A 19,529-nucleotide genomic window follows, 5' to 3' on the forward strand; every position below is an offset into this window, starting at 1 on the left:
ATCAACACTTAATTATTTATACAAAAAAAAATTAATACTTAATTAACTCTTATAAAAAAATTACTACACTTAATTAACTTTTTTTAAAAAAAAAATTAACACTTAATTTAAAACTAAATAATTAAAAATAATTTATTTTTTTTTTAAAAAAAAAAAGCAATTTAATGTTGCAAAGTGCAAATCACGCCAGCCACCAACACCAACGAGTCAACAACCCAGCCACCTCCACCACTCTACCTCCCCTGAGCCACTAACACCAACCCATCCACTTCCACCACCCTACCTCCCCAACCTAATACCCATCCCTACCACAACCACCGTAACCAAGGTGGCATCCAAGATCAGTGGCTTAAGCAGAATCAATGGCATGGTCGGAAGAGCCAAGGCAGCGAACAAGCAGCCATGGAAGAAGCCGACGTTGGGCGGCGCTTGGGAGGAAAGCAAGGGAGTGGAGAAGAGCAGCAGCGGCTGACTCGATGGTGAGCCGTTGGTTTTAGAGGGTTACGTGAGGGTGGAGGGTTGGTGGTTCAGAGGGTAGGATGGAGCGACGCCGACGCAGGGGGAGAGGGTCTGGATATGGCTGGAGTTGGGAGCAAGGGGGTCAGGCTGGCGGGGTAAGTGACGGAGAGTAGGGGTGAGCATGGGTCGGGTACCCGCACCGTTAACACTATCGGTTCGGGTACCCAATAACCAATAACACTAAAAATGATATCCATTACCCGAACCAATAAATTCGGGTACCCGAATTTTCGGATAGATTATCGGGTACCCAATATGATATCCAATAATAAAAATTTAGACTTTTTAATATAGTTATTATGATATCATTCAACACTAATCAACAATAATACCACATGATCATGACCAAATTACTTTACTAATCATTTAAATTATGAAGTGATTACAAAGTAAAGAAAGAGTTTAGATTTTGGATAAATAGATTTAAGTAGGAAAAAAAAAAGAAAAAATTGCTTATTGGATCGGATCGGGTAACCGTTAATTTTAAAATGATACCCAATAACCGTACCCGATAACAAATTTTCAGATTGGGTACCCGAACTGTTATGGTTATCGAAACGGGTACCCTAATTTTCGGTTTGGTTACGGTTCGGATTTTTGGGTTTTCGATTTTTCGGATAATTTTGCTCAGCCCTAGCGGAGAGGGTGGTTGGGGCTGCTGCCATTGGGGTGGTTTTTTTAATTATTTAATTAATAATTTCTGAAAAAAAAATTAACTTTTTTTCTAATTTTTTTAATTTTAATTTTTTTACTAAACAGGTGCCGACACGTGTCATCTAACTTGTTATAACAAGTTAGGTGACCGGTTGGGACCATTAGAAACAAATTGATATTAAAGTTCGAATTATTAAAAAATAATCGAAAGTTGAGATTATTTTGAGCGAATCAACCAAAGTTGGGATTATTCCCGTCAATCTAACGCTACAATAGGATTGTGCCACGTAAGATTAATTTTAGAGCGTCACATAAAAAATGTTATATTTTAGCCAATTAAAAAAAGAATTGCAATTTATTTTAAATCAAAAATTTTATATTAATTATAAAAATAAAATGAGAGCGTTTTTTGTGTACCTGGCCATATCGTGTGGCCGGCTGAGACAGACCCAAACACTGACCGAGTATCCCCTGACCGTCCGAGTAACCCCTGATCGATTGAGTAAGCATTGACCAACCAAGTAACTCCTGAGCAAGTAATCCCGACCACACGGTGTGACTAGCCACATATGAAACTTTGTGAAATAAAATATTATCTTTTTATATTACAAAGTTTATCTTAATATGAGATACAAAGTTAATAATTCATTTTTTAATAAAAAATTCAAGTAGCAAGCAAGCGAATATCACAAAGTTTATTAGATAAATATATATATTAGTAAAATATTTTATTTGAAAAAATACAAACAAACTGTGCATCGCACGGGCTTCATCTAGTAAAAATATAAATATAATTTTTTTTATGACTAAGTCTTATGTGTGTGGCTAGCCACATGATATGACCACATTTGCTTACATAAATATATTTTTTTTTCCGACCTGATTCACCCTTTGGACTAATCTGGATTCGGGGCTCAGCTTTGGGTGGTTAGGTTTCATTCCCCTCCCAATTGTTGTTGCGGATGATCAAACACACGGGCCTCCCTACCAAGTGCAGCCCTAATCACCACTGTATCAACAATCAATTGGTTATATAAATAATATTTACTTATTCATATGAGTAAGGTCAGAGTAATGTAACTTTCTTTTATCCATAGAGTAACCCTAATTCATTATGCAAGTAACATCAATTAAATAAAAAAATAATAATTTTATTTGTTCATTTGAGTAACCCCTATATTTTTGTTTTCATTATTTAAAGAATAAGTGCATTTGTTTATAAAAGCAAACACATTTTTCCATTATAGTAACCTCCATCTATCTAGGTAACTCCATTTGTTCATCAATGTATGTACCCCTATTACACAATTAATTGTCTTAAGTTAATTGTATGTAAAGTGGACATGTCATGTGGTTGGTCACATATAAGAATTTATGAATTTTGCTAAACTGAAATTATGGTTATAAAAATTTTACTAATTTTGTTGAACTTAGATTACTTTTGCTAAATTGATATTATTTTTAATGAACTAAAATTATTTTTAAAGAACTGAAATTGTTTTTACTCATTCGCTATTATATTTTATATTTGTTCTATAAATTTACTTTTTTCACTTATTAAAAATACTATTGAATAGAAGTTAGTTTTACTAAAATGGACTAATTTTTACTGAATATTATTATAAGGTGAATAGAACAAGGTCATTCATATAAAACTATACATGGATTAATACAAGTGAAAGATAATACTTCATAATTCATAACTCTACATAATTCATATCATGTCATAATTAATCAAATTAGGTTACAAGTAAAAGAAAAAAACTTTAGATGAAATTTAAAATAAATAGAGTCAAATTAAACTTGGGGAAAGTATAGGACAATGAAATAAATAGAAAACGTCTTTTTAATATTTGAATAGAGAAAAATTTAATACCCTGTATATTTAAAACATATTTTTTAATTAATTAATTAATTAATATTTTCTAGAAAAGGTATTTTATTAATTTATTTTACTATTTGAATTTTGGAGCCAAAATGATATTTGAATTTTGGCGCCAAAAACATTTTAAAACTCAAATATTATTTTGGATAAGATTTGTTATCCATTTATTTTATTTTAAAAACCGGTTTATTTATATATATTTCGGTTATTTTAATCAAGCAAAAGTATGTTTTCTTATTTAATTTAAAAGAGCCGAATTTCCCTAATTAATTAGCTAGGATTTTCGGATTTTCTAAGTATAGAAAATTTGATTTTCTTAGTTAAATTAATTAGTGAATAATTGGTATTTTTCTAATTAATTATTTTATACAAAATATATTATTTAAATAATCAATTTTATTCCTTAAAAACTAGCAAAATAATTGCCTAAATATTTAAAGGGAGGTCCGGAAATATGAGCTTAGGAAAGCTTAAACTTTCGGCCACTATATCGTATTTTGAGCAAAATTATTTTGGTAGTTTTTTGTATTTTAATTATCTTCCTCAATTCTATTATCTTCCTTAATTCTTATTTTTTGTCTCATAAATATTTGATCATCTTATTTCCCTACCTTAAATCATTCTTGATTATTCCCCAAGAAAAGCCATTTACCATTTAATATTTCATGACTACATACTTACCTTATTTCTTCATTACTTAATCACCATAACCTAGACTTTCCATAATTCTTTAGCTGTCTTCTCCAAGTAATTTCCTTAAACCAATTTACCATAATTCTTCCTACATTCTCCTACCATAATTCTTACATGAGCTAGCCTATAAATACCCCCTCATACTTCTCATATTCTTCACACCAAAAACTCAATTCTCTTCTTCTCTCTTACTCTTCTTTTCCCTCAACCTTTTTCTACTTTTCTTCTCCCCTTTTCTAAAAGAAAATCAGCCCGTATATCTTTAGACCTAATTTTCGGGAATTTCTGGTCATTTTTGGGGTTTTTCTATTTCACAAAAATTGTTCCTCTCAAAAAATCCTTGAGGTTAGGCTCAAGAATCACCCAATTCGGAGTTATATTGAAGGAGTTATAGCCTCTGCAAGTTCTGCCTATTCTTTCCAACGCAAATTCAATTCTCTTTAATCCTATTCCTTTATTTTCTTCATGGTTAGTTTTCTAAAATATAAATACTTATTTCAAAGCTATAATTTTATATTAAAGTATTATTTTTAAAAGAGTTTTGTAGTCCATGCACATTAGATTTGGGTTTATGTATAAAGATGTTGTGATAACCTGGCCTTATGGTTATGTTAATTGCAAGGTGTATTTGTGATTGGACTTTGAAAGTGCGAAGTGTTGATTGGTATTCGGAACCAAGGTACGGTTAGGTGGCTAGATACCTTTGAAATTGATTGGATTGAATAAGCATGTTTTACATGATTTTTATGATGATTGAATTAAATTATGATTTATGAAATAAAGCATGTTTTAAATATTAATTGGTTTTGATAAATGAATTGGAGGATTGATTTTATATCATGTTTTGAATGGTTTGAAATTATTATGTTTAAAGGAGTTTGGTTTTTAAAAGTATGTTGGATTGTTTTAAAAGAGTTTTTGAAAAAAGGTTTAATTTTAAAAGCTTGTTGAATTAAATACAAAATGAGTTTTTGAAAAGTTTGATTTTATTCAAAGAGGATTTTATTAAAAAGCTTTACAAGCATAATTATTATATTAATCCCACTATGCGGATTCATTGAAAACTATGGACTTTGTATGACCTAATCTTTCCTCAAGAACAGCCTTGAAATAGTAAGAGACTAGCTTGGGGTGTGTGCACACTTAGAGAGGAGATTGAGTTTTCGAAAATTATTGATTTTACTAATCATTATTATTGAGTTATTGGAATTGTTTAGAGAATATTTGAAAATTGGTTTTCAAAAGAGGAATTGGTTTTTCTAAAGAGGAATTGGTTTTATAAATCGTTTTATCGAATTATTGGAATTGGTTTTGAATCATGAGTTCTGGAATTACATTATTGGAATTGGTTTTAAAAACATGTTTGCAAATAAATTGAATTTACTTATCTAGCACTTATCGTACTTAGCATATTTTGCTAATCCATATTCTTATTTGTTTTAGTTCGCCATGTTTACCGAATGGTAAGCAGTGTTGACTAATTTCAGGTGGAGTCAATAATTGAGCATATGAGAGTCCCGGGAATATTCTTCACCTAGAATTAGGATTGTTGGTCTTTGTTTAATTATGAGTACTCATGACAATGATTTTTATTTATAGTTATTAATAATAAAAAAAGAGTTTGAATTTCCGCTGCAAAGTATTGGTTTTGGTTAGTAGTTTGAGTAGCCTTGTGTAATCACGCGGCGGTAATACGCCTAAGTCTATTTCTACGGTATAATTATACGTATTATACTAGTATTTCCGTATAGGGAGATTTTGGGGTATTACAAAATATATCTGTAGCTCTAAGGTTTGGTGATAATTCTAGTTCTCTCATAGGGTTTGAAACACGAGAAACAATTGTGTAAGTCAAATCTTACCACCATAAGACCACTTTTGAAAGTCACTGCAAATATGTGATCCTATTTTAATTTTTCTCTTGCTTAGACCTAACCCAGTAACTTTGTTTCAAAAAAATAAAAAATAAAAATAAAGACCCAACCCAGTAACGCAGTAACCCACTTATAAGGTGATCTTATGATGGTAAGGTGGTCGTATTTAAAATTTTGAATTTGGTACCATGAGTTTTGAAAAAAAAACACACACACACATATACCTACATTTTAATGTGGTGCCTTTGCATGTAATATGATAGTTTTGTTTAGGTTCTATGATTTATTTATTTAACAAGTGTGTCGCGTGAGCAATGCCTAAAAAAAAAAAAGATATCTCCATACCTCTTATTTTTGGTCATTAACGGTTCACTTTTTAATTAACATCTATGGAAAACCACCATATTGCCAAATCAAACTTTTATCATCTCCTTTCTTTTTTTTCCGTTTGCAGAAGAACTAAAGAAAAAAAATAACACACCACGCATTCTCCTCAATCTTACGGTGTCATATGCTCTCGTTAGCTCGTCATTATCACCAATATCAATCAAGCGACCACTTAACCCATTTTTCAAGATTGTACTTTCCCTTTGGGCTTCCATCTTGCAGGGGCATATATATTAGAGATATCAAGAGAGTATTTCTTGATATCATATTATTATCAAATTTTTATACTTGGTATAATACGATCGATATTATGTCATGTGAATATATTTTATATTATATATATTTTGCAATCAATTATCATATTATTTGATTCTTGTGAATAATAGAGATTGTAATAGGATTATTTTCTTGTAACACTATAAATAGTTGTATCGTTTCATCAATATAATTAAGCTTTCTCATATTTCTATCATTAAGCTTACATTGTCCAACATTACTTTGTCTAGCAGAACAAAGGGAAACTATTAGAGATATCCTAGAATAATATTGTTATGATATGATATTATTATTGTGGAATATCGTGGGATATTATTGTGATTTGATACGATAGAATTATAGTAGTTATCTTTGTGAAGATATGCTAGGTTGTTAGCCCTAGTATTATATATACTTTGTATATGTCGTAAAGAGTAATGAGAAGTTACAATGAACATTTTGATAATTTGTGATTAATTTGACATGGTATCAAGAGCCTAGTTGAGATCCAAATTTATTTTTTTTTCGTGCGTAGATTTTCATAATTTATGCACACACACTTGTGAGATATGTGAGAATTATTTTTTTTCCTTTCTCGTTTAGTTGTGAAGATGACAAGTGGCGGCTCAGGCGGTGATGGAGGAAAGACAAAGGTAGACGTGACTTACCATCTGGGTTCAAGTGATGGACCTGGAAATATTATCACCCCGATTCAACTTCGAGGTGAGAATTATGATGAGTAGGCGAGGGCTATTAGGACCTCTGTAACACCCTAGAAATTCCTTTCCTTTAAATTACTTGTTTTGCTCTTTTTGACATACGAAATAGGAAAATCTAAGACATTATTGTCACCGTGATAACGGTTAAGGCAATTATTAAAGACACACAGCGGAAGACTCACTTTAAAAACCGTTCAAAATAAGTCAACTTAAAAAAGTCAAACCAAATGAAAGTAAAGTCAAACAAAGTCAACCTACAACTTGGAACCATTGTAGGCCCTTATCAAAACCGAAAACGAATAATAAAACCTTTTCGTTACTCTCACAAGCAAATATATAATAATCAAAGCAAATAAAACACATCATATTCTTATGGAAACTAAATAGGATTCGCTCTTTACTCATGCCCATCATGAATATGCTTTATCACCTGAAAAATTCCCTTTACTTTGTCCCCACTACTCGCCATTAGAAATGGGTCGTTGTAGAGCCAAGATAAAGACAAGGGAAAACAAACTTACAAACACACAATCAGCAATACTGAGTACATAAGCGTAAATAGATCACACTAACATGCTTTCATCCTATCAACACACAACTTACCTGTGCACCTGTTTACAAGCATACAACATACAACACAACCAATAAATACATAAATTGCTTATTTAATTTGATTACGCATCGAACGGGTTTCCCACCAAATCCCTGCCTGAAATAAATTGAGGTAAACTACACCAGGAGCTAATCGGGTAGGCAAATGTCACATGAGAGTGACGGACGTCCTACGCATAAAAATAATAAAAGGAAAATGAAAGGAATGGTGTCCTTCAAACAAGTGTATTATTCTGATAGAGGGTTCAGAATCAATTACGGAGTTAATTATTCATTAAAGTCGAGTGATCGGAAAGTCGGGCTAGAGGCCATCTCCGATCAGTGAGATTAATTATATTAATCTCACAACTTTCCTTTAACTGAACCCAACGGGTCACACCCAAGCGTGCAACCAAACTAAGGCAACGAATTAAGCTGAAGGCCTTAATACGTCAAATAAGAGGATACGTACTTCGACGTCGGATTTCGAGCTTAGAGCGTCGGAGCCGAACGTCGAACGTCGAGTTAAATTCTAGGAATTTACGAGACGTATAAATAAGTCAAACAACAATAAAGTCAAAGTGCATAGCCCTAGCCTCGTATCGGCCTAGCCGTACAAGGGCTAGGCTAGCACATGCTGCCGCAAGCACCTAGCAGCCCTCAAGGGCATGCGAGCTTGCGAGGGTAGCAACAGCAAGCAGCAGTGCTAACCTTGCGCGCTAGCAAGCCTGCAGCAAGCACTAGCTTGCGAGGCACGCTGGCAGGCCCAACATGGCAGCTAAGCAACGCACAGCATCCCAGCAAGTGCGATGGGCTTGCAATGCGGTTGGCAAGCCCAAGCCAAGCACACAAGGCCTTGACCGGCCATTCCTTGGTGCCCAAGGATGTTGACCGATCATAGCTTGTTGTGATTGGTGGGTTTGGTGGCTTGGGGAACAAGGAGGCCATGTGACTCCCCCTTGTGGTCCTTACCTAACCCTCCCATGTTTGTGCCACTTGTTGTTTGATTATTTGCCATTGGCATTTTAATTTATTTTAGAATTAAATTAAATGCATTTATTTCTCAACTTTGCAAAGTCCCACGTTGATTGGAAATCAAGGGGATGGAGATGCTTCTCCTATAAATACCCAAGGCCTCCCTTGGGAATTGTTGCAAGAGTTGAACTCTATATAAGGTACCTCCATTGAGAAAACCTTATAAAGAGATCCTCTTGTTATTAGTGTTAATATTACCCTAGCCAGTAATATTAGCCAAGTTTGGGCGCGTGGGTGGACTACGTTGGAGGGGTCGCGTTTAAGGCTCTTTCTCTATTCGTGAGTTCGTGCTCGTGCTAAGTGGAAAACACGCATCAAGGGTATAGTCGTCTTTTCCTCTTTCTCTCTCTCTCTCTATTATTATGTGTTTATTGTTTAATTAATTGTACGCATGTTTAGTTGCTTTAATTTATGCACGGATCTTAGGGCAGGTTTTGTTTCCGCGCGGTGTTGGACACCGCAAAACCCTACAGAAAATACAACGTCCTGTACTTCCAGTAGAAGCTATGGTTAAATATAAAACCCCATAACTCCCCCCATATGTTCATACTCGAGGTACATACGTTCCAAGAGTTTTGGTACGTAATCTATTTCACTTTACGTTGTTTACATATTTTAGACTTGGTGATGACTCTCAATCCACAATACAATCAATCAACATAAATCATTTAAGTAATCAAACATTCCAATTCAATTCTTGAGAAGCCAAACGGGAAACTTATATTATTAACTCAAATCAAGATCGGCCAAAGTTTGAAAACTTTGGGGGAAACTACCCATACAAATACGTTCGGAGTTGAGATCGGTGTCCCATCTAGCAGCTAAGTGGGCAACCATATTCCCCGCTCTTTTAACATGCACACAATCGAAAGACACAAAAGCATTAGACGTCTTTACAATGTCATCAAACAGCAAGAATATAGGAGCAGCACCCATAACTTTCTTCTGGACCGCATGTACTACATCAATAGCGTCACACTCCAACACCACTTGTGTGTAGCCCATCCTTGTAGCCAATTCCATACCAAAACGTGCAGTTGTTGCTTTAGCCAAATCCGACTGCCAATAATTAGTGGTTTTCCTCACGGCAACCAGCAGTAGATCCCCGAGTTCATCCCGTATGACCACCCTAAGGCCCACCCCCTCACCACTCATTACATGAGCGTCAACATTTACTTTAACCACATTGCGAGGAGGAGGGGACCATCTTGCTGATGATCGGACATCAAGCTGTGTTTTAACCCCAGAAACTCTTGCATTATAAGTACAATACTTCTCACACAATTTGACAAAACTTGAAGCAATTAACACCCTACTAACCGCACCATTTCCATCAAAAATTTCAGCATTTTGAGAATGCCATGCGGCCCAAGAAAGAGCAGCAAACATGAGCAACTGGGCTTTGTCTACCTTACGAGCAATCCAAATAAAAACATCCTAGAAAGAAGAAGTTGGAGCGTCCAGCAGCATAGCACTCAAGTCACTATAATTCCATATCACAGTAGCATGTTTACAAGTGAAAAGGGAGTGCATTATTGTCTCTTCAGCAGCCCCATAGACGGGACACACACTAGAATCACGAATGTGGCATTTGTGGAGCACATCAAATGCACCAAGAGACCCGCTGCACGCACGCCAGACAAAGTGACAGAGCTTTGGCAGCCCTCCTATACCCCCACACCATTCTCTAAACATTTGTAGCTTCAGCACCATAAAATAGCTCCCATGCCCTTGTATGTCCTAGTCTACCAAGCCAATATGCAGATTTGATAGTAGTAGGCAACCCCAAATACTTCTCATGCTTATCAACTTCTCGGATCCCCAAAGTCTCAACTATCTCCTTTCTTCTTTCCGGATCAACAAATTTGCTAAAAGCAACTTTAGTCTTACTTAAATTCACTTTCTGGTCGGAAGCTCTTTCATACTTACTGATAATATCATCAATTTTAGAGCATTCTTGCAGACTAGCTTTTGCAAATAAAATACTGTCATCTGCAAAAAATAAATGGGACACCCTCGGTGCACCCTTTCAAATGCGAACCCCATGAATCAACTTCTCAGACGCAGCCTTAGAAATCAAAGTGGAGAAAGCCTCTGCACATATTAAGAACAAATTAGGAGAAATTGGATCACCTTGTCGGAGTCCTCGGGAAGGAATCAAAGAACCCGATATAGCACCATTGTATTTGAAGGAGAAAGAAACATTATTCAAACACCTCATTATTTTCTTCACCCAAGCAATTTGAAAGCCCATCCGTATCGTAATTTTCTCAAGAAACCTCCACTCCACCTTATCATACGCCTAACTCATATCAAGTTTTAGAGCAACTGAACCATCCCGACCCTCACCTCTATTTTTTCATCGAATGAAAAATCTCAAAAGCCACCTGTGCATTATCTGTTATTAGTCTCTTTGGAACAAAAGCACTTTGATTCTCCGATATAATAGAGCCAAGGAAAGGTTTTAGCTTATTTGCAAGAGTTTTAGAAATGATCTTGTACAACACATTACATAAGCTAATCGGTCGAAATTCAGTCATATTTTTCGGATCATCACATTTTGGGAATAAAACAATACAAGTACGATTTACCTCAGACAAATCGTGTTCACCCCGCCACCAGCATTTCACAAAATTCATCACGTCGTTTCCTAGGGTTCCCCAAAAAATCTGGAAAAAAAGAGTGTGCATACCATCCGACCCATGAGCTTTATTAGGATGCATCTGAAATAAAGTCGTTTTTAATTATTTCTTCTCCACGTTCGGTATCTAAAGCATCACCCATCTCTTCCGTCACTTTCGTTTCAATACCTGCCATAGCCTCATCAAACTTGCAAGGATGTGATGAAGATAACAAATCACCAAAACAACTAGCTATCACTTTATCAATCTCAGGCTTCGAAGACCTCCAAACACTATCATCATCGAATAACAAGCAATTTCATTGCATTTCTTCCGTTGACTAGCTTTATGGTGAAAATATTTCGTACTTTTATCACCATCCCGGAGATTGTTTGCTCTAGACCGAGAAAACCAGTAAGATTCTTCAAGTCTGTGGAGCTCCTCTAACATATTCACAAGATCATTGCATTGTTTTTTTCCCTGAGTTTCCCCTCTGTTTTTTTAATTTTCTTTTTCAATTCGCCAAAGGTGCTTGCAGCCCAGGAAGATAATCGTTCTCCAACCAATGCAATTCTGGTATGAATAGGCTGGCAATAGCCCTCAATCCAAGAATCCGAAACTACCTTTCCACAATTTTCATTCGACAACCAAAGAGCCTCAAATCTGAACAGTTTATCAGTCTGCTCCCTCACCTTTTTATCCCCGAATTTCAGCAAAATCAGGCAGTTATCAAAGTGGCATAAAGGAAGGTGAATAACCTTTGAAAAAGGGAACAAAGCACTCCACCCCATATTTGCAATGTAGCGATCAAGTCTTTCACGAACAAGAGTGTCTATCGAGGTACCTCGCTACCATGTGTATATGCTTCCTCTAAACCCCAAGTCTCGACATCCGCAGTCATCAATTGCACTTCTAAAAGCATCAATTTGTCTCTCTCTGCGAATGGCTCCCCCTTCCTTTTCATGCATGCCAAATATTTCATTAAAGTCCCCAAACATCACCATAGGTAAGGAGCAAGGACTGCCAATATTTCTCATAAGATCCCATGTATAATGCTTGTTTCCCGATTCCGGCCAACCATAAATCCCCACAGCTCTCCAAATAGGAACATTTCATATCATCACACACCTCAACAAGAACATGATGCTCCGAGAAAGAGACAACATTCACATAAATGTCCTTCCACCATAGCCCAAGGCCACCCGATCTCCCTGCACTGCTCAAACACAAGCCATGGGAAAACCCACACCTATTCCGAATTAATTCAAGTCATTAAGCATCAATCTTTGTCTCCATAAGGCAAACAATGTTCGGCCTATCCCTCCAGCACCAATCCTGGATCGGAGGGCATGAACTCGCAACAGGTTGCCAAGCCCATTGCAGTTCCAAGATATGAATATTTAGTTATCACATATAATTAAATATTGAACCCTTTTTAAACTACCTCGGTGATGAAACACTTTAGGCGCATAAAGCACCGCAAATCCAATCCCTCGATGTTTAGAACACCTTAAGTGCACTTAGGCACCACAATATATTTTATTCCTGTGTACTTAGACACTTAATAGCTCAATTCCCATGCTTATAGCATCAATAAAAATTATATGAACCATAATAAAATTCCCTTTCTATATTCCAAACCAAATTAAACATTTAGTTTAATTAAACATGCTCTTAATTATGCCAATAATAAAAGTATGGTTCATAATCGACATGCCAACATAATTAATTCCAATCATCAATTCACCTCAAATAATCCATACTTCACAAATCAATCACCAACATCAATCCAATCAACAATTTCAACCAATACCTATCATGATACTACCTTGGAATTTATTAAACAAAGCCTAGCATACTTCTACACACTTAAATAATTACCAAGTACGCGAACGTACCTCGAATATGATCTCAAAATCGCCACAACTACACAAAATCACTCACTTGGAAGTCTCCTACAAGCCAAAATTACAAAGAGACATTAATACCTAGTCATAATAAATTTCCAGCAATATATACACTCTTTAAAACACTTTTAAACATTCTAAACATGCTGAAAATTAAATTAAACCACCTACTTTTATTCCCAATTAATGGGTAATTAAAAATCCTTTCAAGAAACATAATTCTAGCCTCTACATAAAAATTTCAGCATTATAAAAACTCTTAAACTTGCTGTAATTTAGTATAAAAACATTTATTTCAATAGTTTTAATCAACTACAATCAAATTCCATCAATAAACATTATTTAAGAAACCTAGGATTTTCAATTTGGGGATTTTTAATTCAAAAACTAAATCTAAAAATTATATACTTATTAATCATGATTAAAATATCATAAAATCATCACACACACACACACCCAAAAACAATAATTAATCAAGGTTGGATTAAATTAAAACAAGTGAGAAAGAGTTTTTTTTTGTTGAGTTGCACACGCACACACCACGACAGGGTGCTGTCGCGCCGCCCGCCGGTGTTGTTGCTGTCGGCGCTTGCCGGTGGCGGTGGTCGGCTGGTGGGTGGCTTTGGTGGTGGCCGGCCACGTGTGTGTGGCATGCGGGTGTGTGGCGTGGAGGTGAGGAAATAAAATGGAGAGGGGAAAAATTAAGGAGAGGGAAAAAATAAGAGGAGAGAGAAAAAGAGATTAACTTTGGGTATTCTCCACCTTGGGCAAAGTCTAATTTGCTCACAAGATGGGTATTTATACCCTTTCTCAAAACCTTCCTAACTTAAATTCCCTTTCTACCCTTAATGATTTCTACTCCTATTCAAAATAGTCATTGACTTTCTTTAAAATTCCATTGACCTTAAAACTTCCTTTTATAAAATAATTATGCCCCAAAGTTTCTAAATAATAAAATAAAATATTTCCAAAAGAAAAAAAAATGAACTTATAATTAAAATAAACCTTTTTAAACTATTAAAATACCATAAATAATTCATTTCGAATTATTTAAATACTTTATAAAATAATGTTTTAAATTAATATACGTGTAAAAATACGGGGTATTACAACCTCGTTGAAGGCCAAGCGCAAATATGGTTTTGTTGATGGAAGTATCAAGAAACCGACGGATAGTGAGAAATTGGAGGATTGGGAGGCTGTTCATTCAATGTTAGTCTCCTGGATTACGAATACGTTGGACCCTTCAGTAAGGGCAACGATTGGAGAGTATGACGATGCTCAACTCATGTGGAACAATCTCAAGAACCGCTTTTCTGTGGTTAGCGATACACGAATCTGTCAATTGAAGTTGTCCTTTGGTGAATGCAAATAAGGCAAGACATATCCCGTGGCTGCATATTTTGGTCGAATTGCCAAAATTTGGGACGAGTTGAATACCTACATTACCATGTTTTCCTGTTCATGTGGTGCGTGTAAATGTAACATCGTGGCGCAAGTGGAAAAATTGCGGCAGGAGGACTTTGTCCATCATTTTTTGATTGGACTTGATTATGCTTATGGCTCGATTAGGGGTCAATTGTTGGCTCAAGATCTGTTACCATCTGTTGATAGAGCTTATCAACAAATAATTCAAGTTGAGCGCTTGCGGGGAGGCGAGTCCACCATGATCATGCCGGTGGATCGTGAGAATGCTATGGCTTTCAAGCTTGACACAACTTCAAAACCGCAACGATCAACAGATAATTCCGATAAATTTTGCAACCATTAGAACCGAGTAAGACATGATGAGTCGAGTTGCTTTCAGATTCATGGCTACCCTCCTTGGTGGGGAGACCCTGGTCGTGGTGACTCAGGCTCAAGAAAAGGAGGAAGATCTGGGGGCCGAGGTGGAGGTGGTTAGGCTGTTCGTGTAAACAAGACTGGAGGTCAGTTGACTTCCCAGACCACACAAGGAGGGAGTGCAACAGCAGCTGACGGGGCAGCACTTGCGGGGTGTATCTCTTGCTCAAATTTATTAAATTATTGATCATTTAAACACTGTGAAACTTTTTACAAAGTCTTTGGGAAAAAGTCAAGTTTGATTTCCTACTTGCGCATTTATGACCCGTATGCTCCAACTTAAGGGGGGTATTGGAGATATCCTAGAATAATATTATTATGATAGGATATTATTGTGGAATATCGTGGGATATTATTGTGATTTGATATGATAGAATTATAGTAATTATCTTTGTGAAGATATGCTAGGTTGTTATTCCTAGTATTATATATACTTTGTCTATGCCGTGAAGAGTAATGAGAAGTTACAATGAATATTTTGATAATTTGTGATTAATTGTAGTAGGGCTTTATTTCCTCTATTTAGATATTTAACTCGTCAAATGGCAATGAAGTGACTATGGAGTGAGCTACTGCATTACAAGTTCTACTAGCTTAGCAAAACCAAAAAAATACATTAATGACTAAATAAACAAGCTAGAGAAAAGATATCCTCAACAATAATAATCTATTTGGATTTGATGCAACAATAATATTTTAATTTAACGATATATATATATATATATATATATATATATATATAGATAGATAGATAGATAGATAGATAGATAGATAGATAGATAGAGAGAGAGAGAGAGAGAGAGAGAGAGAGATATCACATTATGTATCGGAAGCTAGCATCAAATAATGCATATCTCAAGCCGAAATAATGTACTACTTTTGCCTCTACATCTCTTGGATGGGAACATCACTTACCATACATGCCAACATCAACACAAGCCAATGTTATCTCGTATCACCATGCCCAAACCAGTTTTTCCAAAGGAGGTTATTGCATGAGTTTTTAATTTGTAGAAGGTTGAAGGTGGTGGCTTCCATTTCTTAGTTTTAGGCTCTTCTTTAAACAGAAAAACATATCATGGGAGTTAAATTAGTAGCTTCGTATTCTCCTAGCTTAGTATGCTCAATGCCCTAGTCCAAGCCAATAATGGATCAATTTTCCTTACCTTTTTCAAGCACTTAAGCAATATGTGAGCCTTAATTTCTCCACATAATTTTTTTTATAATCTTCTATATATGGGTGTGGTTAATTATGCATCTTTTACCTGTGAATTCCAACCATTATACAAAAGCATTTAAATATTTGGTTGTATAGTACAATCCAATCTAGCAAGAGATAGATGTCGTTATGAAAGAAAAGGGTCTGTTATGGAGCCTTATGCTAAGGGTCTATTTGCATAAGCCCTTAGTCGGCCCTGCCTTAAACATAAAACTTTGCTTTGGACATCAAATTTCAATCACATGGTCACTCATCTCTACTATCCTTTTCTTCTGAATTTTATTTAATGTAATTTAGCACTTATTAGTGAGGTAAACACAATTTGTTTTCACGTTGTATATAACTGAATTTAATTTCTAAGAAGAAAATACTTGAGTAAATTTGTTTGGAGTACATAGTTTATTATTTGTCGGTTAACAAACTATGGGGAAAATATTATGTGAGTTTTATACATACGTGGGTGATTGCAAATTTGCCGTAATAGCTAGTTTACATTCATTGGTTACAATTGTACAAAGTTTAATTACCTTTGTCTCAGCATCTACCTCTTTGTTACATAAATTAGTTTGAATAGGTTAGTGTAATACAAAGTAAATTTTTGTGAATTTTCTACCCTTAAAGTCTTACGAAGTGTATACATCAACCCCACCCAATTTTTGTCAAAATTACTTATTACTTTTATATTATCAATGCCTGTTACATTACATTAGCACGGTCACACACTAGTTTATACAAATAAATTAAATTTAAAATTCATAAATATCATATAAATGGTTATTTTCACATTATAAAATTCATTTTAAATAGTACTTTAAAATAAGATTCATTAATGATATAGTGCAATTGATTAATAGTTTTTATAAAAGGTGTAAGTTTTTTTTTTTAAAAAAAAAAAAAAATTCAAAATTAGTATTTTGCCACCTTCTTATTAAAAAGTTAAAAATTCAAAACATAACAATACAATGCTATATGCAATTCTAATTTTACAACTGGTTGTAACTTGCTACTTACAACCAATGGGCCAATATGTAAAATAACCATAAAAACCACTACAATCCCTATATAACATTGCTTCTACATGTAGGAATGGAAAAAAAACAAAATTGAACATCAATGAAAAGATCCCCCATAATAGACCACCAACCTCTCATTTTCTCCATCTTCATTTAAGTTGAAACCTTAAAAGTATCAAAAAGTATTAAACGAGGCTTACTTAGTGAGACAAAACTACAAGCGATATCGCTGATTAATGTACCTTCTTACGAATCAAGATGGTTGGATCTTTTAACAATGGCTCTCTTTCTCTCTCTAATCTCTATTTTGTTCCTCGCAAATCTCTCTCTTCTACTCAATGATAGCAACAATGGCAATACCATCTTTTTTGTTGTCCAATGGTTTGCATTTACAACAAGGGATGCTTGCTACTGAGCGTAATATAATCATTAAAAGTCGGGCATTGCAAAAGCTAGGGTTTATTATTTGATTAAAGCAAGTTGTTTGTAATGCATGTCATTCAAAGCTGAACGTTGGTATCGTTATTTTTTTTTTGTTATTTTTATTTTTAATTGGTTGATGTTAATTATATTTTAACTTCTGTTGCTTTTTTTTTTTGAAAGATTGGCGGGTTATGGATTTTCTCTCTTTTTGTTGATTTTTGTGGTTTGAATTTGATGTTTTTGTTTATGGTTTATATAAGATTATTAATTATTAGATGGATGACATGGTTAATTGTTTAGATGACATCATTAATTACTTGGATGATATGATTGGTTTTTTTGAATAATATCTTTAAGTGTCTAGGATGGATGATATGATTAATTGGCTAGATGATATCATTGATTGTTTAGATAATATGATTAATTGTTTGGATGATATCTTAGAGTGTCTAGGTTGGATGATATAGAGTAATTGGCTGGATGACATGATTAATTGTCCAGATGATATTAGTAACTACTTGGATGATATTATTATCATTGATTTATCATTTTTTAAAGGTTGGGTTTTCCTTATTTTAGGTTTGTCTCATGAAGTTATTGGTGAGGCAAGTCTCACCCAATAGTTTCTCTAAAAGTATAACTATATAAGAATTTAATATCTCTCCTCTACCATACATATAATGAAAACAACATTGGTTTTAGAACTCACACTTGCACTCAAAATCAATTCTCTGAAATTACAGTAAAGAAATTACAATTGTTCAAATTTAGAGAAGGAGATAGAGAGAAAGTGATAAGTTACAGAACACAAAAAGGCAAGGAATGAGAAAATAGATAATAGAGAATATAAGGAAGACTACATCAATAGTGGAGGTAATAACAAAGACAAAATGTCGATCAATGCAATTACTATTATGTCATCATGGACTTATGGTGGAGGTGTTGTAGCATTGTTGCTAATTCTCCAAAGATGAAAGAATGACGAATAGTGATGTGAGTAAAAATAAATTTGCTCATTTGTTCATATAAGCAAAATGAATTTGCTTGTTTTGCAAATGAACGAAACAACTTTGCTCATTTGCACAAAATGAGCAATTATTTTGGTTATCAAATGAGTAACCACTTTGCTCAATTGAACACTGAGTAAATTAGCAAATTTTTATTCTCTTTTACAAATAAACAGAGCAAATTTTCCATGAAAATTGATTCTTCTTCGTCTTCTTTCTTTATTATTTCTTAGAGCACTCCCAATGGTGATCAAAAAAATATGCTCATGGGCATTTTGGGTGGGCAAAAAATATACTCATGCATTACAATGGTGATCAAATGAAGAAATGCAAAAATATGCTCATGAGCATTTCTAAAAATGCCCAAGACTTGGGCAAATTTGAGGATGAATAGTGCTCTGGTGGGCCCCACAATTGCAATGGTTATATTTTTTGTAATGCAAATTCTGAAATAGACATTTATTAAAAAAAAAAATTAAAATTACCAACGGTCATAAAATTTAATTCTCTATAAATAGACATGCATTTTGGTATAATTTCAGAAATACCATAAATCCTCCATATTCTTTATTTTAATGATAAAAACGACACAAATAAAAAGAAATAAGTTACATAAATTTAGACTAGTTTTTATTTATTTGGAGTAATATTGTTAAAATATAAATGAAATTAATAAATAAAGAAGTGTTGTGTAGGAGAGAGAAAGTAATGGTGGGGTATTGAAAAAGTAAGAGAGAGAGAGAAAGTAGTAGGCAAGCATTTTTTTTGCTCACCATTGGGAGAGAAATTGTGAAAAAAATTTGCCCATGGGCAAAACAAATTTGTTGAGAGAGAAAATGGGTAGAGAGATAGTGGGTGGGCATTTTTTTTGCTCACCATTGAGAG

This window comes from Chenopodium quinoa, unplaced genomic scaffold (genome assembly GCF_001683475.1).
Source record: "Chenopodium quinoa cultivar QQ74 unplaced genomic scaffold, ASM168347v1, whole genome shotgun sequence".
In the NCBI taxonomy this organism is placed as follows: domain Eukaryota; kingdom Viridiplantae; phylum Streptophyta; class Magnoliopsida; order Caryophyllales; family Amaranthaceae; genus Chenopodium; species Chenopodium quinoa.